At 44.2% G+C, this 24257-nt stretch overlaps 1 protein-coding gene across 3 annotated transcripts in view; it reads left to right on the top strand.

Annotated features, from left to right (window-relative positions):
• Nucleotides 1-4117: 4117 nt before the first annotated feature.
• Nucleotides 4118-24257, top strand: part of JADE3 (jade family PHD finger 3) — a 67429-nt gene continuing 47289 nt past the window's right edge. Inside the window, exons 1-2 of one of the 3 annotated variants that reach the window (XM_030476744.1) lie at nucleotides 4118-4519; nucleotides 22610-22662. The gene's annotated coding sequence lies outside the window, so the exon portion shown is untranslated. Of the gene's footprint in view, nucleotides 4520-19865; nucleotides 21103-22609; nucleotides 22663-24257 lie in introns of those variants that run through there. The other 2 variants (XM_030476743.1, XM_030476745.1) reach the window with 2 other exon arrangements.

Genomic DNA, 24257 nt, shown 5'->3' with positions numbered 1-24257 from the left:
ATAGGGTTTGAAAGCTGCTGGCAGTCCTCTCCATTCTGTGTTACTATCTTAGAAGGAGAAAGATAAATCAAAGATCTCCCTAAGCACAAAACTTTGAACTTGTCAGATCCTGGGAAGTGAAGCTGGCACATTTTGCTCTATAGAGAGTAAATGCTTCACGATTGTGGAAGTACTGTTTTTTGTCTGAATGTGCTGATCTTTTTATAAGGGGAGACCTTCCCCCTCCATTCCTGAAGTTCCTCCATAAAAACCACTTCAGGGGCTTTTTTTTTTAAGGGTTCTGCAGATTAAATGGAAGGGCTGTGCTATGACCTGAGGGCATCTTTTGATAGCTGCTCCAACAGGTGCTAAAGGATTGGATTCAGTGTTAAAGACCATCTTTTGAAGCTCTGAGTGCTCTTTGCTTCTACTTCTAATAGTACCAGAAACAGTTTTTGTCAGGAGAGAGTTTAAAGACAGCGAGCCATCCTTAGACGAGATTCTGCTTTGCATTTTTTTCCGCAGAAGAATTAAAGTTACTCTTCAGTGATAATTAGCTCTCTCCTTTGCAGGTGGGGGGTAGTGCTTTATGGTAATACTTCAATAGTTTTGCTCATTGTGGAAGGAAAAGAAGGGAGTTAAGCTCTTGTGTCTCTCGCTGGTAGCTGCCAGTGCTGCCTCTGGTTTCAAGGACATTGTATCAAGGTTTCACCCATGGTACCTGATTTACCGATGAAGTGAGTTTTATGCAACATCTACACGTTTCAAAGAGAGGTGGTGTACCAAGCGTTGGGATCTGTGTATTTTAACAGAGTCAACTAGAGTCGCTGCCCATGGAAGCCTGTATGTGCAGGCTGGGAATGCTGCAAAGACTTGCAGGTAAGCGGTATGAATTAACCCTCCCAGGCCTTTCCGATTCTTATTTCTGCTCCAGGATACTATGGCATGTTTGTTGTCTTTCTCTTTTCCAGCATCTGATCAGAGATAGCAAATTTAGTAGAAAAATACTTTTCTGTTGAAATTCACTGCAATACTTCTAGGTATTTCAATTAGAGATGCTGCTTCTGGGGCTCCAGTCCATGTTAAACTCTGTGTGACCCTGCTTCTCAGATGTTAAACATTACTTCAGTGTAACTTTCTTAATGCCCTAATATACTATGGGCAGCCTTTGCACAGCTGAATAATGACTTGGTTCAACTGGAGTATGGTATACATGTATACATTATTTTATCCTCACTATATCTCTTATACTTCTAGTTTCCTGAGCATTCCTCCCTTGGGAAGACTTCATGTTTGCGCTATATTTTATCAACATGTTAACATCTGGCTTTGTAAATTCCTTGTATTCTCTAGGTGCATAAGAGCATCTGTAGTTCATCCTTTCCCAAGAAACTGTGGAAACTGTGTTGCATATGTCTTTTAAAAGCACAACAGTGTACAATCTGCTTCCTATTTATTCATCTTGCTCCATGTGTCTTCCTACAGAAATGCATCTGAATGTAAATATAATTATGTGTAAATTTTTATCAAATGATAAATAGTTTACCAGAAGTTACAGAGGATGAGATTTAAAAAAAAAATAATTATTATTTGCACATAAAAGCATTTATTGAAATTAGAAGCCTCACAGACTTTCTGCTGTGGGTTTTCCCGTGTCACCTATCTTTTAGCCCTGAGCCCACCACGTACAGCTGTGGATTTCCTGTAGAAAGAGAGGTTTGGATGTCGTCTTGTCATCTTCTCCAGACATGTGACAGCCAGTGCATGAGGAGGGGAGGAGTGGTGTATGATTCCAGGCACGGGAAATAAAGATAGCTGTGCAACACCTTTCCCGGGCTGGGCTGCATCTGCTCCTGATAAAGTCATTCATGTATGAAGTAATCTGGCAGGAAACTTCTCATCGGAATGTTTCCTTCACTGATGGGAAGGAAACATTGTCCTTCATTGTCCTTCGGAATGGCAGATACTTTACATGCTCCACTAAGCAGATTTCATGGACATACAAGAATAGAAAATACGAGTGAAGATATTGGTACTTGAAAATAGTTTCTGTTTAACTCAATCAGGCTTAAAATTCCTTTATGATTAGGAAACAGATCTTTTTCTACTGCACATAGACCTGGTTTTATCACTCTGAATTCTCTTAATTTTGGACTTCAAATCTCTTGTCTTGTGGGTGTGTTGCCTGCCCTGCTGCCTGGACCACCCAGTTTGATAGAGAGGATTCCACAAGTGGTGATGATGGGGGGAGTGTTCTTGGTGTTTTACTTGAGACTGTGGTTTTCTGAAGCTGCTCAGAGTGGTTTCCTGGCAAGTATATATTAATGAACAGAAGGTGATCACCGGTGCGTGAAGGAAGTCATCCGTGTCGGCATCACTGTTTGGTTGCTGTCTAACTGTATTTGTAGAAAGCTACACTACAATATTGCACACAGAAATATTAACCAGATAGTCAAGAGAAAAAAGATTATTGGGTCGTTCAGGGTTCTTTTTGCAGCAGGTAGTAGATCCATGGAAGTCCTTGGATCAGCCAGCTGTGATTTACAATCAGAAGCCTACATGGATTCGGTGAAAGCTGACTTGGACAGGTACTTGGAGAAGTGATCTGTTGAGGGCTACTGAACAGACGTGCCACACATCCTGCTTGGGAAATCTGAATGAGAAGCTGTTGGAGGCTTGCAGAGTACATGAGGGAAGATTCTTATTGTGAATACCCACTTGGACCAGGAGGAAGTCGATGTGGGGGGGCTGTGACTTTCTACAGCAGGTGGGAGGCTGTTGAGCTACGTGGAACATTTGGCTTGAACATTTTGCCTTTCTTACGATCCATTTCCCCTCATCCTTTGGCTGCCATCTGGGAACGCCATAGAAGTGCAGCTCAGGCATGCCAAACCATCCCTGCCACGCTTGCTGCTTGTCTCTTCATTCATAGAATCATAAAGGTTTGGGTTGGAAGGAACCTTAAAGACCGTCTAGTTCCAACCCCCTGCCGTGGGCAGGGACACCTTCCACTAGACCAGGTTGCTCCAAGCCCCGTCCAGCCTGGCCTTGAACACTGCCAGGGATGGGGCAGCCACAGCTTCTCTGGGCACCCTTTGCCAGTGCCTCAGCACCCTCACAGGGAAGAATTTCTTCCTAATATCTAATCTAAATCCACCCTCTGTCAGTTTAAAGCCGTTCCCTCTTGTCCTGTCACTACAGGCCCTTGTAAAAAGTCCCTCTCCAGATTTCTTGTAAGTCCTCTACAAGAATAATTTTCCTTCGTATTCCTTGTTATTAAATTTTTGTTGTTTCTCCTCCGTGCCTGGCCTAGAGACAAGGGCTGTATCCCATATTTGAGACCGCAGGTTTGATTTCCTTCTCTGATGAGTTTCCATAGCCTTTCCGTGCTTCAGTTACCGTGTGCACAGATGACAGGGCTGCGGCAGCTGAAGGGTGTTCTGCAGATAAATCTCTTTGAGGCAGTCCTTCTGGTAAGGAAGGCAAAGGGGTTTTGCAGCGTGTTTGACGCAAGTGATACTTGGTAACAGCAGTTTGGGAAATATGTGTGGGTGTGGGGCCTAATAATGGAGGAGGTTTGCCAAATTTTTGCCGTTGCTTCCTTTATTCTAACTGATGCCGCCTACTGTGCTTTCTATCAAATATTGTTTCGATGGGGAACTCTGTCACGGGCCAAACAATTAGCACCGATAGCTGGCTAAAAGCTGTCCTACGGCAGACTTTATGATCACCATTTTACAAGTTGTGCCACTCATATAAAATGTTCTCAACTTAGCGCAGGGCCGGGCAGGGATGGGCGCGTGGTGCCCTCGGAAGCTGCTGGAAGGCGGGCGGGATGTGCCGGGGTGCCCTGCCACCTCAGCCCCGCCACCAGTCGCCCTGCCTGACGCTGGGTCTCGGTAGCGGGTGGCTCTGGGGACGCGGGCCAGGCGCTGCCACTTGCTCATCACCTGCGCTGGGCCCCTCGAAGGGAGAAGCGCCGCCTGAGTGCAGCGGGAGCCAACTCCCGCCTCCCACCGCGCCTGGGCAGGGCTCGCTCCCCTCAGCGCTGCCGCCCGCCCGAGGGGCTGCCACTGAGGCCTGACCGCGGGCCGTCTCCCCTCAGGCCCCTTCCCGCCCGCTCGCCGGGGCGGGGGCCGGCTCAGCCGGCGCAGCTGGCAGGAAGGCCCGGCAAGGGAGGGAAGGGAAGGGGAAGAGGCGGGGCCTGCAGCCCAGCAGTGTCAATAATACAATAGGGCTCTTGTGCGGCTGCTGCCGGAGGAGGAGCGGGGCCTGGCTGCGGGCGGGCGAGCCGAGCAGCCGGCACGCAGGGCGGGAGCCGCCGCCGGCCACGGGCCCGGGCGGGCGGAGGCGATGCGCGCCGGCGCGGGACGGCGGCACTACCAACACCAGCACCCGCACCCGCCGCAGCAGGAGCAGCAGCCGCCGTCGCGGCGGGAGCGCCAGCCCTGACGGCCGCGGCCGCCCACGCCGGCGAGCAGAGGAGGAGGAGGCGGAGGAGGCGGCGGCGCGCCGGGCCGTGCCGCGCCGGCGGCGGGAGGTGAGCGCGGCGCGGGCTGCCCGCATGGAGGCGGGGCGGGGGGCGGGCGCCGGGCCGCCGGGGCCGCCGCGCCGGGCCTGTGCGCGGGGGAGGCGCCGGGCCTGCGGCGGGCGGGAGGCGGCGGCGGCGTTTGGCGCCAAGGCCGGGCAGGAGGAGGGGGAGGAGGAAGCAGCGGCGAGCGGGGGGAGGCAGCGGGTCCTGCGGGTACGTGGGGCCGTGCCGGGCGGGCAGCGTCCCTGCGGTGCCGCGGCGGGCCGACCGCCCGTCCATCTGTCCGGCGTGGGCGCTGCGGCTCCGGCCGCGTCCGGAGGGAAAAGTTGCGGCGGCTCCGCCGCTCCGGCCCCGCGCTCGGCGGGCCGTGCCCGCTGCGGGCGGTAGCGGCTGGGCGGTCCCCGGCGGAGAGCCCTTTTGTTCGCCGCAGCCCGGAGAGGCGGCGACCCGGCGGTCCCCGAGCCGGCGGGGCCCTGCGGAGCGCGGCTGGGCGTGGCGGGCGGGCGGGCCGACAGGCAGCCGGGCGGCTGTCCGCTGCCGAGCACCGCTCCGCCGGTATGTCGAGGAACTTGCTAGAACTGAGTTTGACAATGAAGCGGTAGCGCGGCCCGCCTGCCCGGCCCGCTGCTGCCAAGGTAAGTTTTGTGCGGAGCAGCGGGCGCGGGGAGCGCCTCGGAGCACCCTGCACTTGTAGGGGTAGGAACGGAAGGGCCCGGCTTCGGCTTTCCACATCCAGCCACCTTCCTCCCTCGCACGGTGTTCGCTGTGATGTTGCCCATCTTTCTGCAAAGGACACACAGCGACCGGTACGGTTAGCAGCAGGGGATGTAGCAAAAGTGGTACTTGCAAGTAATTCTGTAGTGATTGATGGGAAAACGGGGTATGGGGCACCTCAAAATGTGTCTTGACGGGAAGAATAAATGCTACTTTTTCCTGCTTTATTTAACTACACTTTATAAGGAGCATTTATAGTTATTTGAAGAGTTCAGCTTATTATTCACAAATTGTTGTAATGAGCAGCTACATACTTTAAAATACCACTAAATTAGTGCAGTACTTTAAAGGAGACAGGGATGCTGGAGACAGCATCCAGTTGTGATTAGAAATCCTGTGATTAAAATACACTAGGAATAACTTGGAAGCTATTGCGCTTCTCTGTTACTGTGAAAGAGCCTTTGCACTAAAACTGAAAGATTAAGAGGGCTGTATTTTGTCTTGGTGCACGCAGAACGTTTCATCTGCAGCCAACTCTTTACGTCATGTTGATGCTTGTTGTGGGCTGTTCTGTAGAGCATCTCGAGCACACCTGCTAATCTCTGCAAAGCAAGACCATATCTTGGCCATGGTTAGAGCTAAGCTGGAAGCGTGGGAGCCGGGTGGGTTTAGAGAGGAGAGAGCTCACTTGGATGAAGGCATGCTAGTGTAACTTTCAGGCCTGCCACAGAGTTCCTTAGCAGGACATCAGAAGCTTTCACCTGCACATACTGAAGGGGAAAAATGCAATTTTAGTTAGGAAAGTGCCTTTTCAAGGCAAGTTAATGCTCTTAGGATCCAAAGTTTTGTTGGTTTTTATTGTTGGCTTTGGGTTTGCTTTTTTTTTTTTTTTAGCTGAACTTCTAACCTCTTTGCAGACTAGACATGACATGCCCTGTTCTTAGTGCCAAAGAGAAGCAGGAAAAAAAGCTCTCTTCTCCAAAAGTTGGGCTTTAGATTCGGTAAAAGTCATCAAAATAACAGGAGCTGTTTCTGTTGCCTGTCCTTCATTTGATGTTTCCTCTTTCTAGGTTCATTTTACAGAACAGGCTTCCCTCCCTCAGCAGGAAAAATTCCCCTGAGTTGAGTCAGTCAGTGCAACTGTGGGTTTGGGTTTTTTGTTTACTTGCATTATGTTCATGTAGCAGGTGCCTGCAAAGATTTGCTAGAGAGCTGATGCAGGAACATCCGCAGTGGCATTTATTGGCAAGGATGCGTGTTAATTTGGGATCTCGTTAAAATCCTGGAAATCCGCTGTGAATGTAAAAGCCTCGGCTAAAAGATCTCAGTGGAAGTGTTAGAATGAACCCAGCTTTTTCCTTCTCCACACTTCTATGGGCTTCCTCTCTGGCAGAAAATCAGGATTCCATCTGGAATTTATCGGGATACCTGAGGTTGTTGTGGACTTTTAGTTTTTAAAAAACATGTAGTTTTTGTAGAGCTGGGTGGCTCACTTAGGAGGGTTTCCAAAGGCTGCTCATTTACCTGTCCAGCTCTATGTGTGTACACCTGAGCAGGCACGCATGCGTGCGGTCACTGTAGTAGCTACCATGTGCTGAGTGCTGTAGAGCATTTATCCCACAGAGCTTGCTGCGGCTGCCCTGTGAGGTGTCTTGACTGATGGCCTGAACTCTTGCCTGGCATGGTATGGTGGCAGGTGCCCAAGGCCATGGCGGAAATGGCTGGATTTGTTAGACCTGCTGGTGAGAAGTGAAGTTAAACCCGGTACAAGCTGCCTCGAGTTTGAGTTGGAAATTGATACCATTTCGTTGCTCCCTGGGGGCTGTTTAGGTAGCTTATTTCAATCTTTGAAATTGTTTTCTGACCATTATGCCCCACAGGGTAAGGAGCACGGCTTGGTGTCTGTATATTTTTGATTAGCTCAGCACAACCAGGGATATATCCAGATTAGGAACATGGACCCATGGTTGTAGTGCAACTTTTATGATCCATGGATGAAAATGTTACATAAACCTCTGTTTCTGTGGCACATCTTTCTCCTTTAGTCCCTAGAAGTCTCCTTTAGAAGTTGGTATAAGGTTTTGAGGGCTCTTACCTGAATAGGTTTGGTACTGTAATGTTATGCACACTCTTCAGAATATCCAGAGCAATTTAGTGCCAAAGAATTGAAAAGTTAGTATTTTGTTAAGCGTGGTGATCATTCTTGTGATATATTTTATGACCATACCCTTGCTATTCTGTCTAGGTCAGAGGTGTCGTTGCTTCTAGGTTGGTGACTTCTTGCATTATAGACAGAAATGGACTTAGCCAAAACTTGCAGTTTGATCATGCCAGCTTAATTTCTCACCACTCCCACAATTTTTGTGGGAGCCACAGCTCAGGGCTCCCCGGGGCTTTTGAATTTCTGGAGAGGGGAACCCTTCCTCTGGAATCGTGTGTTATTTCTCTGCAGTTTTGAAAGTGCTTATAACACTTGAGGCTTCATGTAATTGGAGACATAAACGCAATTTTTACATACTTTACTTAAAATGGAAACTAACAAGTTAATAATAGCTCTTATCGGGGGATATTTATGTAATGGAAGCTAACAGATGCTATTTGCATCTTGAAGAGCTGATGTATAAAATGTTATGTCAGGGCCCTGGCAGGTTCTGTGCTGGCGGAGGCTGGGTCAGGTGGGAGTGGGAGATGCTGGAGATCTGTACTGCTTGGTGGCACCTCTGAAAAGTGAGATAACTATATGAAATTTTGCATTTTAGCACACAGCTGATTTTAGCTTAATGCTGCTATTTAAAATAAAAAAAAGTGTGAGAGGTGGTTTATATTTATCCAAGTTGCACCGTCACTTTAAAATTATTTTCCTTTAAACTATCTTCTAGCTACAACTGCACATCTGATGTTCAGAACCCCTGAAAAGTATGTTTATAGATACTAATTTTGTTGAAGTTTCAACTTACTTCAGCTGTAAGATGGTATCTGGCAAAGAAGTATTAGAAGTGTGATGTGACAGCCTGGGTGTTGCCTTCTGTGGAGAGATGTCTGTGTAATTGCTAACCACCTCCCTGTTTCCCTAGGCTGTTCGCCCTTTCGTATTTATTTACTTCCCAGTCACCCTTTTCTAGATGGCATCTGAACTTTTCTAGCATTTAAGATCTTGTTTCAGTGTGTAGGAGACAAGGAATTTTGGGATTAGAGCGCTCTGGGACGTGTGATCTTGGGCCTAATGAAATCTCCTGCGTTTGCAGAGCTGTAATGCAAGCTTTTCTTGGATTTAAAGAGATGGAAGAGACCCTGAGCTGTGAGCGTGGCTGCGGAGGCTCCGCTGGCACTTGTTAAGTCGCCCTGTTCAGAGGAGCAGGAGAAGGTGGGAGTGTAAGCTCGTGACTACTGCTGCTATTTGTTATAACTTTCTCCTGGATTAAACACTGGGATGCTTGCTTTAGCTCGTTAAAACTTTGCTTGAAAATGTTGGAGTGCTTTCCTTCTTTAAAGTACACCTGCTACAGCATTAGATTGCAGAGCTGTGTTTCTTGCTTATTGAATTGAATGCTGAACAAAACATATCGTGTCGTTAATGCCTCCTTGTGTTTTAATTATAGCTGTAGGGAGATGTTAGAAAACAGGTTTATACACATGCCTGACTGGTTGCTAAATTGAATATGCTTGTCATATGGTCTTTAGGGAATTATGTAGTATTTCGCTAATCTACTGTCCAGGGCTTTCCCCACCCACCCCTTCTTTATCCTTTGTTTTCCCCTGTTACTCTAAAAAAACTTCTCAAATGTTTTCTGAGAGTCTCTCATAGCTGCTAAAAGCTCCTGACGGTGTGGTTGCCTTTACTCAGGCTCTTGTTCATGCCCTAAAGAGCAGTTTTGCACCTGCACAAGTGGTTTGATGCACAGCAAGTCCAACAGCTTCCAAGGGTGAGCGCTGTGCAGTGGGTGAGTAGATGCTGGGATGCCAAAGGGAGGGGTGGCACCCTGCTTACCAGGCTGAGCAAAGCGAAACAACTGACCAGGAGCATTTATTACACATAGTTAATTCTGTGCGACTGTGTTACAAAGTGTTTTCCAAGCTGTGTTTTAAATTTACAGGTAGTTCTTGTTTTTGGAACATGCTGTTGGGTAGATAATCAAGAAGTGGGAGGAAAACTTCTGGATAGGACATGTCTGTGTGCTAAATGGCTTTTAACTGTGGTATATAGTTTATCATGTAATACTGGATGGCTGAAATTCTTTAAATATGGAAATGACCTGCTACAAATGTTAGACAGAAGTCTTTTGCTGAAGTTATTTTGGTTGTTAGATGCAGTTTGGTTGTTAGGTTGGTACACTACTAGGTTGGTAACATTGGTGTTCACAGGCACTTGAAAATCATAACCAAACTCTGAGTTTTCGTTCATACTACTTAAAAATGTGAGTATTGGTTTAACAGACCCAATGATTTTTAACTAACGCTTGCTTTAAAGAGCATAAGATACTGAGAAAATCACTAGTTTTATGCACAAGTATTTAAATCTTCCCTGTGTATCAGTTATAGGAGAATAAAATGGCAGTGTTTTTGTTCTGCTGCCAGATACAAAATATAACATCTTGAAGTGCTGGTTACAAAAATGTATAGGAAAAATGTGTGTCCTGTCAAGGGAAGGAAAGAGTGTCCCTAGTGGGATTACTTGCAGTTTTTAATTCTCTTTGTTGTTCTGCTTTTAACTGCTTGTGTTTCTTTAATATTCTTCCAGTGTTAATTTGCAAGATTTGATATCAAAGTGGCTGTAGAGAACTCACTGTTCGAAACAGTGCCATATCTCACCCAGGTTTTGGCTTTAATGAAAGAAGAAAAAAGAAAGAACAACCAACAAAAAATCCCTGAAACACCTCGTGGAGCTAAAATACAGAGCATGTGAGTGCGTTAGGAATCCACACGAGAAAATGGTAGGCTCAGCAATTATCTGTTGAGAAGGTGCCTCAGCAGAAGAAGAGGTAGCAGAAATACGTCTCCCTCTTTTATTAGTACTTGCAAGGGAAGAGGAGTAACGAACTCATACTCCTGTTCCTGCTTTCATGCAAATAGGTTCTTTTCCCAGCAGGTAACTGACTGAGATAGTGATAACAGGTGATTACTCTGCAGTGCGAGGTAAACCTTGTTAAATGTTGTTTGGTAGGAAGGAGAAGAAACGCTCATTTCAAGCACAGAAGATAGTTTGTTGTGGGGTTGGTTTTTTTGGTTGTTTTTTTTCCCCAAGAACTGCTGGCGGGCGGTCTGGCAAGGGAGAGGTTACCGCTCGGTCATCAGCGTTGCTGGGCTTTGATAGCGTTAACCTTCCTGGAGGGAGTTCTAGCAACTCTTCAGCTTAGTTCCAGAGCAGTTGTGGTTTTTTACAAAAATCAAACTGACTGTCGTTTAAGCAACTGAAAGGCAGATACTTAAACCTGATAATGAAGTTGCAGTCTTCCTTATGTTAGCAACATAACCATTCCCAGTGTAGCATAAAATGAGCAAGCTTAAGAAGTAAGTGAAGCATTTTGTCTGACAAATTTGAACTTGCAGTTCTGCAGCAGAATGTGCTAAGAGTGAGGGAGGAACTACAAGGTTGATCTTAATACAAGGTGCTTGTTTACGAGCAGCAATATTGGAATGGCTGTTGGCATACGTAGGAAGTAACATTCTCTCCTGCTTAATGGTATTGATTCTTCGATGGGATTTTTTTTGCAAAATAGTTTGTCTGTGTTACAGAAACTAATTTTGTGCCCTGCCCTTTCCTTGGTTAGTGCTTCTTCACTTTTGAGGTCAAAAAATAGAAAAAAAGGGTGAAAAAAACTCTGGGATGAAATAATTCCACATTTTTGTATGAATAAAAACAATGCAGGATGGTTTTGTGTGCTCTTTGCAACTGGTATCCACCAATTTAGAGGATTTTGTTTTGGGTTTTGTTGTGGGGTGTTTTTCCTCTTGTTTTTTAAAGATCCTGTACTGTAGTTTCCCAGTGACATTTTGTGAAAATTTGAGTAGTTTTTCTTTATTCAGGTATTTTTCAGGTGTTTAAGTCTATTGAAGTTGGTAGTACGCATATTTTTGATCAAAATAAATTTTTATACAGCTTAACATACAAAGCATTTACTTACCCTGGCAATTGGACATGATTTTGCCAGTGACTAGCAGGTTACATCCATGTATGCTCCTGCAATCTTGGCGGAGATCTGACTTTCTGTAGTCTGATCTGTGTGCCTGTACAGAGGTGAAATAGCTGTGGTACAAGTGTTATCAAGTATAAAGTCTCTGGCCTGAGCTTGGGGAAGGAGGAGGAGGTTAAAAATGACTTAATGTGTCGCTACTTAGTGTATTCTCTTTCCTTTATTACTTAAAGCTGAATACATACATTTCTTTGCTAGGCATGTGGTGGTTTTGTTTTTCTTCCTCTATCAATGCCATAACACTTAAGAAGGTGGGACGTAAGTTATTAGAAAGCTTGCGCTCCTGACAATCAGCTCAGTATCAGTCAGAGCCCCGTGACTCCCATTACATGGATTAATCTGGCTTAAGTGCTGTCTTAGAACTTTTGTTTGGCATCTTCTGTGTACTTGTTTTAGATTTTCAGAAGCCTCTACACGTAACAGCAAACGGGGATATGCATTAATTTACATTGCTGAAGTCTGATAGCTTTTGCAGGTGTCATTTCATTCCCTTTTTAAGATTATTGAAAAGATTATTAAGATTATTCTGCATGTTCACTTGTGCATGCTTGACTTCCACATTTCAAACAGTCCACTTCTGAGGTATGAATGGGTTAAGAGCTGGAAAAAACATCTAAAGTAAATTAAAAAAGGGAAAAGAAAAAAAAGCCCCAAGTGCACACAACAACTTGAATGTGATTTATAGTTCCTACTTATCTCTCCCAACCATGTCTTTGATGCCTTTGTAGTCTCCAGTTGGCTGTCCCCTCTTCTTTTTGCCTTGACTTCCCAGCTTTTTCCTTGTTATTGGAGAAAACAGTGTTTCTAGTGAGTGTCTCTCAGTCGTCTTGGGACCCTATAAATCAGCTAGGTCAAATAAAAATTGTCTCCTGTACCAGACTCCAGACGCTATGGACTTCCAAATTATTTGCGGTTGGTTGGTTGGTTGTTGTTGGGTTTTTGTTGTTGCTGTTTTGTTTGTTAGGTTGTTTTTTGTCATTTGTTTTTAAATAAGATTTGTGTAGGTTTGCTGGGCCTGATAGAGAGGCTTTTCCCTTGTCAGGGTCTTTATGTGAGGTGTAACTTTCTGTGGCTGGTACATTTGTATGGGTTTACATATGTATAAAAGCATCATCCACTGAAAAATCAAGTTGTATTTTTTGATATTCATAGAAAATAAAGTATTCATGCTATAACACTTCTCAGTGAATGGTTGTATCGATGTGATATTTTGCTTATGTATTTAATAAAAACTTCTGTCCTCTTATGCCTGTACATATGTAAGTTGTGCTTTGTTAAGCAAGTTAAATCAGTGCGATTTAAAGTAAATACAGTTGCTGATGCGTGTTTTGTACTGATAATAAGTATGTTTCAAAAGTAAATGTACTTTTAGGTATCAAGAGGAACTGCTAGAAAAACAAGACAGTGGTAAAGCATTGGTTTAGTGGGGTAACTTTCAAAACACTTAAAAGTAACCAGGATGCAGGTGTCAAATCCTTTCTAACTATTTTCTACCCTATGATATTTTTTTCTGCCAAAGTGCTTTTTTTCCTTTCCTCCTTGAAATAATTTTAGGGAGTCTATATTAAGCTCATTCTATCAGGGAAGCTAGCTTTTCTAGCAATTCTGAGGTGTTGCACTAGTGTATAGCCATGTTACAATGATCAGGCTGGTCATACACCTTTAATTCTGAGTAAAAGGCATTAGCGTCAGCCCTTGCACAAGGCCTATGGAAGCTGAGCCTGCTTTGCTCCCATACCAGACTTCTTTGGCCATAATAAAGCATCTTTAGACCTGTGACTTACAGGTCTTAATGCCACATTAGGGTATGCTGTACTGCCTCTGCCTGTTCATAGCCTCTTACAGGCTCGTAGAGATAAAATCAGTCAGAATTGTGGGTTTAACTGCATGATGGCAATTCTCAAGGGAGAAGAAGCTCAGCTCCTATGTTTACTTTTTCTGTTGAGCTTTCCAGGACTGACAGGATTATAGCAGGATTATAGAAGTTTTTGTGCTCCAGGTAAGCAGAAGTGATGCAAAACTCTCAAGGAGCAAACCTATTAAAGCAAGTTGTCTTTTCTTAATTTTTATTCTTCCTCCCCCCGGAGGATCATAATGGGGTTTGGCAAGTGTAGCACAGGAGGCATTGGTGCGGTTTGTACGCCCGAAGTGCAGATATACCAGTATGCTGTGAGGGGCCTCAGAACTTGTGGAAACCTGTTCATACAACCCATCCATGCCGATGCGAGTGGTAGTCTCTCTATGTCTAGTTTAACCCCTTGCTAAGCAATGTCAAAAGCTTGGCCTCTGCAAACATGATAGCTCTATGTAGCAGAAGTCTTACCTGAATAAACTACAAGAAATCATAAAGGTCTGTATATTTATAGACAATTTTATTAAAGGTCACATTTTTATTTTTGACAGTCAGCTCTTCTGGCAGTGGGTGCTTTTAAACGAGTAGTTCTGTTGCATTGCAACTTGATCTTGCAAACTCCCACCCTTCCCCAACATATTTGCATCAGGAAACTTTGAGAAGAAAAAAACCTCAGTTTTGTTGCTTGGGAGTTCTGCTCACAAATTTATCAGATAAATGCTTTGCTAATTTCTGGCTTTGTTTTGGCACTGACTTTAATTCCTGTTGACTTCACCAAGGCCAAAATTTCCTTGCTCGTTTCTCAGAACTTATCATGTGTTTTGTCTGAGCGGGAATGGCGTTGGGAAAGGATTAGTAGTTGACACAGGTTTCTCTTTCATAGCAGTAAAAAAACACCAACTCTTTCTGACCATTTAGGATCATTGTCAAGGAAGAAGTCATTTTTGGTTATTGCTGTGGAATTTGCAGCCACGAAGGATGAAGTTGATGAGGTCTTGTTTACTGTGTTTTCGTGTCTGCTGCTACGTTAATTGTCACTTGATTGTGCTCCAAGTTTTGTGTTTTGTGGTCTAAGTGCAAAGCTTGGGTACTTTATTTATTTATGGAGTTTCTTTGCAGGGGGAAGTGGCAATCTGAGTGCTAGTGTGATGATCACATGTCTGACCGAGAGAGAACAAGGGGCCTTTCCTTGTGAAATCTCACAAATACCAATGTACCGAGTTTGATGAAGGATGTTGAAAGTACTCTAAATTATTGTGATGAGCACATGAAGTTAACACTGTGTTACTTTTCTCTTGCCTTTCCTTTTGTTTCTCTGGAAACTGACTATTATTCAGTTAAATACTGACTAAATGTTTTGATAGGAGGTGAGCTATTTGAGGGTGACTTTTGTGTGGCTGCTCAGACTGCCTTCAAGGCCAGGAATACACAGTATATCCACTGTTTACTCAAATTCCTTGTAGCCACAGCAGTTACAGAAACTTGAAAATGCCAGTTCTGTAGTCTGTATGAACCCCACTGTTGTATGTTGGTGAGCATTGTAACTTAATGTAGCCAGAAGAGGAAGCACAGTCTTTTCTTGACTACTGTCATCCAACTGTGATATAGCTTTCCTCCCGTAATCCAGATGTAAATTATTCTTAATCTTTTCTTTAAAGTAACTGATGTGAACCAGTTGTGGGTGGCTTTGGTTTTGGTGGGGGTTTTTTTGTTTGTTTGTTTTTTTCTTCCCTTGCTTGCATTGACCACAATGGGAACAGAGGCTCAGCTGGCTCATTTGGGTTATAAAAGCTGGTGGTGGCTTCAGGCATGAGCTCTTCCTCACCAGTAGCTAGTGGCTATCCTGCACGTAAGTGGTCAGAGCTAAATGGCACAGTAAAAGCTTGCACAGGCTGGGCTTCGATCAGAGCAGTGGGGATGACCGTGGGTACTTGCATGCTCCAGGAAGAAGCAGCAGAGTCCTGCAAGGGAAAGGGGCCTGGGGTCTGGTAGCTGGGCTTGGTAGGTAGGAGGTATTGGGGCTGAATCTCGGTGGACAGAGAAGGAGGGCTGAGAAGGCAAGGTGAAGAATGTGGGATGGCCTTTGCAGGTGTGGCAACCATTGAAGCCTTATGCAATGCTGAATTGGATGTCTGAAGAGCGCATGTGAGGAGAGGAGGAAAAAAGGTCCAAGCATTGATCTGATTCCTGAAGGTATCTGTTTACAGGGCTGCAAGTCAGCAGTTGAATCTGCAAGAGGAGAGATTTCTGGCATCATTCCCTCTTTGGTGTGTGAGCCGGCTATCCTGAACGTGCTGGGCGCTTTGAGTCCTGCCTTAAAGACCTTTTCGTTTGCTGCATGGGGAGTTAAAACCTTATGGGATTTGTTTCTTGTTTTTTTTCAGAGATGTAGCTTGAAGGCACTGAAATGCACAGTTTGATATTACTTCAGTCTGAAGTCTAAATCTGGACCTTCATCTTTTATATTGTCGGTGTGTGGAGGATCCAGCAAGAAACCGTGATGCTGCTTTTAGCATTTGTGACTCTCGTGTGTGTGGCGGGGTCATGGGACTTGCTGCAGAGTGCATGAGAATGGCAAGGCTGTGCCATCAGAAACATCTGTTACCATGCTTTAGAGGTTCTCACACTTGGTGAAGAGTTTCATCTTTTATTTTAAGATCTCCGCTAAAGATATCCATAACTGTGCACAAATATAGTTGCATTAAATTATGGAAATTATCTACGGGAAGAGATGCTTCTAGGTCATCTAGGTCATTGCTTCTGAAATGTTCCCTGAGACCTCTCTTCAGAACACAACATGAAGTAGCTGTCACTCAGCTCTAGGAAATGCACGCAAGCACATCTGTTCAGGACAGGATGTGCAAGTCAGACAAGGTGGGTTGACAGTTAAAATCCAACTGGCCAACATGTGGCTGTGTCTAACAGTGAAACATGTTCTCATTCCTCAAGAACTGGGTTTTTTTTTTTATGGTTCCAGATCCTCCTAAATAGCCTGGTTTTGCTGGTCAGTGGCTCAAAGCCCTGTTCTCCAGCTCCTGGTGGTAGGTAGCACCAAACTACATTTGTTACTTCTGGATTCAAGCAGCATCCTGCCAGTCCCTGATACTTATATCCCAATTCAGGTGTTCTACTGCAGGCTTCTGCTATGTGTGTTTGTGGTCTCTTTCTGCTGCACTCCTCTACATTGCAATGTGACTTGCCACAGGGAATACCCACTCCTCAGAGATACATCCTGCAGCAGGCTCAAGTAATACATCTCAACATTTCGTCCTGAAAAAGAGGAGCATGTACCTGAGCTGGTGTGCGGAAACTGTCCTTCCATGCAACTGTACACTGTGGCATCCCTCACTCTATATCAAAGTGTTAAAGAGTGATTTGGGTTGAAAGGGACCTTAAATATCATCTAGTTCCAACCCCACTGCTATGGGCAGGAACACCTTCCACTAGACCAGGTTGCCCAAAGCCCCTGTGTTCAACCTGGCCTTGAACACTGCCAGGGATGGGGCAGCCACAGCTTCTTTGGGCAACTTTTTCCAGTGCCTCACCAGCCTTATAATGAAGAATTTCTTTCTAATATCTAATCTAAATCTACCCTCTTTCAGTTTAAAACCATTACCCTCCATATCCCTCAGTCTCTGATGTAGGGAGGAGAGACATAAGGGTGGAACAGCTACTTGGAATTGCTTTGCTCTTGCCAACGTGCAGTGATACACGCGTGTGCTGTGCGGTAGCTGATGAACAGTGCTTGCTGCTCCACAGCAACATGTCTGCATGGCTAGGTGCAGTCCTGGGTGCAGAAAGGCCAAACAAACCACTTTGTGCAGTCCTTCTCTTTATACTCGGGTCCTATTTGTTGTTGTCTTGCCCTCGGGCTGGTTTGAGGAATGCTGAGCTGGAGCATGTTGTCTTGGCAGTGCAACTACCAGGACTCTTGTCCAATCTTTGTTTAAACGTCAAAAGCTGCAGCCTCCAATCCTTCCCCTGGGGATATGGACCAGCAGTTCTGACTGTCAGCATGTTTCCTTGATGCTAAGCCTAAAGTTTTGGGTTTTGGTTTGGTGGTTTTGTGTTTTGTTAGTTTGGTCTTTTCTCCCTCCTCCCCCCAGATTTATCCCATTACCTCTGATCTTTTACAGACCCGTGCCTACCATGTTTCACTAATGTTAATATTCTACTGGTACATGAAGACTATAAACAACTTTGTGTGCACCTTAGGTGGTTTAAGTTTAATCCCATGTGTATCTGGGTCTCAGTAGCTTTTCCCTATAAGGGTAGTTGTTTCAGCCCCTGATTTGCTTTTTTGCATTCATCATATGTTAATTATATTGTGTAACAAGTAATTTCAAGCAAGTAATATGAAGTTTTGAGTATTTTGCGGAGTGGCTGGCATTACACATGCACTGAATAACTGCTGCATTGGGTCACCATCCGGGTGCCCAGGGGCCCAGGACTTCAGAGCATTTCATAAAATGGCTTGATGTTACTTGTTAGTTGCCTTATGAAACCTATCCTTCTAGACATCCTGCTGCATTGTTTGTCTGAAATGGGGTAAGCCGCTGTGGGAAATTGTTTTCCCAGCAAATTTGAATTGGTTCCTGGAATTACTAAGTCACTGGCTGTTATTAGGAATAGGTTTGTTGCTGGGTAAAGGTGTAATTGAAATACTTTTGTGACAGTGGAAGGAAGTGAAGGTGCGAGAGAGTTGCGGGCTTTGCTAGCTGCTTTTTGCATCTCTAACCTGCCTTAAGGTGAGATGGGCTGTCTTTAGATTTTTACAAGAAGATTGTGAATTTGTACTGAATTACAAGCAAAAATCCAACCCTGTTTGTTGTGAATACTTAGTAAGGATTTTAGACGACTATTCTTAAAGCTTAGTGACTTTCTTTTCTAGTGCCTATAGGATAAGTATTGTCTGGAAGTCTCTTCAGTTAAATACGATGGCTACTGTTTTGGTATTTGGGTACTTGTTCCTGTTATGCTTTTTCTAGAACTATAAGGGGAAAGAATACCATTACCCTCCTGCTTCATACTATAATTTATTCATAATCTCAAACTCCTGGCTTTATTTCCCATGCTGTCATGGTAGCATTAAAATCTTCATGTGCGTTTTGTAAGAGATCTGTGTATACTGGCAGTCTATGGAGAGCTGAGTACATGTGTTGGATAGCTGAAACAGTCTGTAGGAAAAGCGGATGATAAATAACAATAACTTTCTAATACATTTCCCACATAAACAGTTGTTATATCTGTGGGATTATTTATTGTGAAGGAGACATGAAGCATCACAAGCCCAGCTTTCTGATTTGGTCATGAAAGTTCATTTGTGAGGTGAGAATTGCACAGGAGATGATGCAGATTATCAGACAATGCGCATTACCAGGATCAAGCTAAGGAAAAATGGATTAGGTGAAATGCTCATAGGAATGTTTGCAGTTGCTTAGAAAAAGGAAAGGATAGTTGCTAATTAGTTTGAAACAAGACAGGTGAATGTGGCGAGATTTAAGTTGTCTTTGCTAGGTCCAGTGTTAATTAATATTTGCCATTAATGATGTGGGTAAAGGAATGAAGACTGCTCATTAAATACCCAGATGAAACTGAGTGGAGCTGTGTGTCTATTTGAGAAGATGCTTTGAATTTACAGTTATTCGACATATGGAGAAGGAGTCTGGGAGGAGGAGTTGAATGGGGCTGAGCAGGGGGCTGAGGGATAGCTCTGTGATGGGAAGGTCTGGCTGTACGCTGGCAGACTGGGAGCGATGGGCCCAGTAGCAGTAACTGCTCATAGCCCGGACATGAGGCAGCAGTTACACTGTTGCAAAAGCAGCCACATTGGAGTTTGCACATAGAATTATTGCATGTGACTCACAGGATGGTAAAGGATGTTTTTCTGTAGTAAGGAAAGATGTTTTGCGTCTAGGAAAGGGTTCAGCTGGAAGACTTCATCAGATTTGGGCATCATAACCTCACAGTGGTTTTGTGCACCAGCCTGAGAAAGGGTGGTGGAAAGTGGCAACTAGAAGACTCAGAAATGTAGAAAACATGTCCTATGAGCAGAGGGTGAAAAATGGGGGCTTATTTAGTCTGGAGAAAAGACTAGGGTGTGCTAAGAAAAGAGTTGAGCATAGTGTTCAAACATGAAGTTAACCGTAAGGAGGAAAGGGATGGTATCTTCAGGGTCCAGTGCAAAGAGAGACTTGGTAAAAGGCTTGAGCTCTGTCCAGGGAGATGTGTGCTATAAGCGCTGGGACATGCTTTCTGGCAGTGGAAGGGGCATGTCTGGAGAGGCTGCGGAGCCTCTGCTTTGCACAGTCTGAGCTCTTGGTCCCATCTTGGTGCCCTTTTCCAGCACCCTGGCAGATCTTTTCTCCTGCGCCCATCTCTTCTTGAAAATGGCGGTGCAGCGTGTGGGATGGTTAAGGAGGGGAGCACGAAGCACTGTTTTCAACCAGCACAATTCTTGTTTTGGAGGCTTGGCTGTTGGCAAGTACTATGGTAAATTACAGAGGGAATGATAGTATAACAGTAGTGATAACTGCAAAAATAGGTCTTTGTTCCAAATGGCTTTCTGTTGTTAAAAGTTGTATTTTAAGAAATAAATCTTCCTGATGCTTTTTCCCCTGGTGACTCTTAGTTTCCAGGCAGTATTTATGAAAAGCTACTGTGCATTTCCAAGTTGGTTTTTTTTTTTTTTCCCTGTGTCTACATTGTGCTTTAGTTCCTCTAATTCTTTTTTTCCTGTTTCTGTTTCTCCATGCCAGTTTCTAGTGCTGCCCTGATGCTTTTTCAGATGCACCCAGGGAGGAGAAATTTGGGGTCTTTTGGCACAGTCCATGCAGAGAGGAGGGCGAGTGTCTCCTGTGCATTCCTTACCCTGCTCCTGAACTTGCTCCTGATGGGGAGGTTTGGGGGCTTGGCTGCCTTCTAGGCTGTGGACTACTCTTCTGTTTTTTCACCTGCTAGGGTAGAGTCCCCTGCTCAGTAATTTGAGGTGATTTAGTTTAATGTTTCAGAATCAATATGTTAAGACTGGTTTTCAAAAACACGAAAAAAGAGGGGAATGGTAATTTGTAATGTCAGCAATATCTTTCATGCTATTTTGTACATATATATACATGGTTGTGAAATAAAGAAAGTTGGGACTGAAGATCGTGACTGTATAATGTAAGGGTTAGAGAAAGAAGAGATTTTTAGTTGAACCTTTTGGTATTTCAGAGTTCATCTTGGCATTTAACTGAGCAAACAAATGTGTTTTTAATGAAGAGTTCAAAAATATATTAGTTTTGTGGTTCAGCTGGGAGGCAAAAGCTGTGGTTTTGTTCACACTTAAAAGTTGTAGGCTGTGTTGCATTTTAATGATGCCATTTGAGCTGCCACAACCAGGGCTTTGCTTGTGTTTTTATGGGAAACTTACATTAAAGGACTTCAGTCGGGACTCTAAAGAATTAGCCCTTAATGAAACATCTCATAAGAAGAATTTGTTCGAAGTCATGTTTGAAAATTTGATCCAGCCGCTTACTCATATTTTACTTTGTCTCTTCCATTGCCCTCCCTTCCCCAGCGCATTTTGTGGGTGAGGTTGTCGGCATTTCTTAGCCGGAGGGTAGAAGCAGCATTAGTACCAAGGTTTAGCAGCAGTGGGCTTTTAACACAAGTCCCTGTGGTCACCACCACTTGCTGTGTTGTGTGTCAGCTCAGCAAACCATGTTTCTGCTGCACGTGAGCTGGGTCCCTCTGGATGGAGACTGGAGGCTCCCATCGATGCCAAGTGCGCTTTGTCACCTGCTCACAGACCCTGTGGATCGCTTCAGGCCATGCGTGTGGTGGTGGCAGCAGTGGTGAGTATCTGCTTATCTCCAGTTAAAAGCTCGACCCACGTAGTGTGATTCATATTTTGGCAACCTTGGCTGTGGTACTGCTTTGATCTACAGATCTTCTCGCATTGCTCAAAATTAATTGCTTAATGTGGGGTATAGCCAGAGACTGTCAAGGAGATGGGAAGAGGAAACTGGGATGATTTAAAAAAAGGCTCAAAGACAAAAAACCCGAAGAAAAATTACTTTGCCAAAACTTTATGATTTTGTAAGGTCAGCATACAGGAGCTATAATATATTGTGTGTTCCCCTCCCCCCCCCCAGTTGTAAGGAAACGTTTTCCTTTGATGCCACAGCCGAAGTTGAGCAACAATAGTTGTCCTAAGTAATAGAATCTGTGCCACTCCTCAGTGGATGGGTGGTGGTATCCTTTTCTTGTGCTGCAGATGGGTGGAGAAGCAGAAATGTTACAGCATGGTGCTGACACTTGGGCCAGAAACTGCCTTATTTCAGTTAGAAAGACATTGCCATCCCCTCCTCCCCCTTTTATTATTCTTCTGGCAGGGTATGCAGTTATCAGTTCTTTGGTTTTTACTTGAATTTCTGCTCTCTAATACTTTGTTCCCCAGCTTGTAGCAGTCCTGTTTTTGTTAGCTTTTTACTCTTAAGGCATGGGGTGGACTGCCTGCCAGGACAGACCCTGGTCTAACTGCCGGCATCTCCGAGGAGTGCTGCAATTAAGCTGTTGGGTGTAACAGCTTTAATGCTTTTCCCATGTCCATTACAATAGGACGCAAACCATACATGTGCATGATCCTGCAGGAGGGGAATGCGGGCAGTTGGTGGAGGGAAAAATTCCTTCTATTCCCATATTTGCTATTGCTCAAGGCTGAGAACTAGATTAAAAAGAGCGAGTAAGCAGAATCCCTGCCAGGGAAGCTGAACTGTCCAGGATTGTCAAGGAGAGGTTTGAAGGAATGTCTTGAGGAATTAAAGCAGGAGCCACAGGGAGCTTCCCCTCTATACTTATTTTTTTATTTGCCCCCTCTATGAATTTATAAGCATGCTCATTTCATAGAAGGCCCTCTAGAAGGAAGAAAGCATTGGTGTATTCGGAGAAATCAGCTCCTTAAGTCAGCTGAATAAGTGTGCAGCAGCTACTTGAACTTTTTCTGTAATTCCCGAAACAAGATAGAGAAAATACTAATTAAAGTTCTGTTTTGTTGGTATTGGTAAAGTTGGTTCCCGTTGTTGTTAAAAGGAAGGCAAAACCAACTTTGAGATTATTGTTATAAATTTACTTTTAATTGTAGGATGTGTATATATAGCTGATGTATTTCATTTTTCCACATATTAAGTGAGAATTACAGAATTTAAGGCTTTAGATTATGGATATATAATTTGCTTGGGAAAATTGCAGTAAAAATATAATACACCCTTCACTTACTTGCCAAAAATTAAGCTGTAGCTCAAACATGAAGTGCCTGATGTCACTCCTACTACCTAAATAGCACTCCTTTCATTTTTTTAGGAGCTTGTGATGTCATCAGCTGAAGCGAAAACATCTACCTCATGAGCTGGCATGTAAGTGAAGGAGGAACTGATACTTAAGAAAACCCTAAATGTGTGTGTGTTAGTGTTTACAATGTGTAAATTGAACCTATATACCTTCAACATTCAGATATCGCCTTTTAAATGAAAGCTTTGTGGATTTTAAAGGAGTATAAAGTCTTTTAAAGCAGAGGAAGTCATAAAAGAAGCTGTTAACAATGAGGTTCCAGCCTGCAAAGCTCCTTGTAATAATTTCAGTTAAAATCTATCTTTATGTATCCCGTAATGCTTGGAAGGCTGGTAGGCATAGACGGAGTAATTTTATCTTACCGCAATATTTACATGTGCTGCTTGTACTCCTTTTCATTCTGTGCTGCTTTTCTGGATATAAATTTTGATCGTTGTGATGAATACATACTGTATGTACACAGTGATACCCTTTCTAAAATTAAAACCCGGTTGTGCACAAGGTTGAGATGCTTTTACATGCTCAGATACTTCACAGTAAACTTCCTGCAGCTTTGTGACACTTCTATATTCTCCCCCCCCCCCCCAAGTAAGCAAAAATATTTCAATCCTCTGCAGAGGCGTTTTCAGAGACTTTTTTGTCCGCCTGCTCTCTGTTTTTCTTTTGTGTGGCTTAAAGGATTAAAGTGCAGTCATGGCTTTGAGGGGCTGATGTCAGCAGCGAGCCGGGTATTCCTAATTAGTGCTAACACCTGTACCTCATTATGAAGCCTCGTTCAAGCTGTCCAGTGAACCGAGGTAGCCGGTCTCTGTTGCACATCTCTAATGTGATTATAAAGCCCTCTCCTGATGCAAGTTTTATTACTTATTCAACTTTGGGATTGATGTGGAAAGTGAAGCTAAGCTGAGCCATTTGGCTGGCTACCAAAGATCATAAGGAGTGGCAAAGAGAAGGGATGCAGTCATCTCAGTTTCAAGACTTGTAGTTCAAAGCTTCCTTCTGCTTTGACTGTTTAAATTAAAAAAAAAAAAAAAAAAAAAAAAAGAGGGGGAGGGGGAAAGTGTTTTTTCTAGTTTTCAGTGTTTCAGTGTCAGATACTCTCATTTTAGAGACCAGATCTACAGACTCCAGCTGAGCCCTGAACATCTGAGTGCAGTTGCTATTGTGCGTAGCCCATTGATTTTCTGCAAATAGAGCTTTGGCCTTGACTACTCTTGTACCATCGCTTTGTCTTCGAGGGGTCAGGGCTTAGAGATTCCTTTCTACACAAAACCAGCATCGGCCTCTCCTCCCACCTGATTCTGTGCTGTTAGCAGGGCTGCAATACAGTATGCTGTGCCACTGCAGTTGGAAAATATGACCTCAGACAGATTTGACTAATAAAATTAAAGGCTCAGGTGAAATGGATCACTTCTCATGTTTGGGCTTTACAGGCAAAAGTTTAAGCATGGTTACTTGTTTTAGATAGTTTAAGTACGTTTTTAAGAGTTCCAAATTTTACAGAATTCAGGCATACACTAACAGTGTTGCAGGTTTTGGGTTATTTTGGGTTATTTCCCTGTGAGGGAGGAGAGAGTGTAACTTCAGATGTGTCTCTTGGAAAGGTTTTAGGTAATAAAACTGTAGGAATTCACATGAGAACATTGTGCTAGTTATCCAG

Source organism: Strigops habroptila, chromosome 2, assembly GCF_004027225.2.
Source record: "Strigops habroptila isolate Jane chromosome 2, bStrHab1.2.pri, whole genome shotgun sequence".
NCBI classification, from domain to species: domain Eukaryota; kingdom Metazoa; phylum Chordata; class Aves; order Psittaciformes; family Psittacidae; genus Strigops; species Strigops habroptila.
The sequence above is the reverse complement of the archived record's forward strand: the minus strand, read 5'-3'. Positions and strand labels throughout refer to the sequence as shown.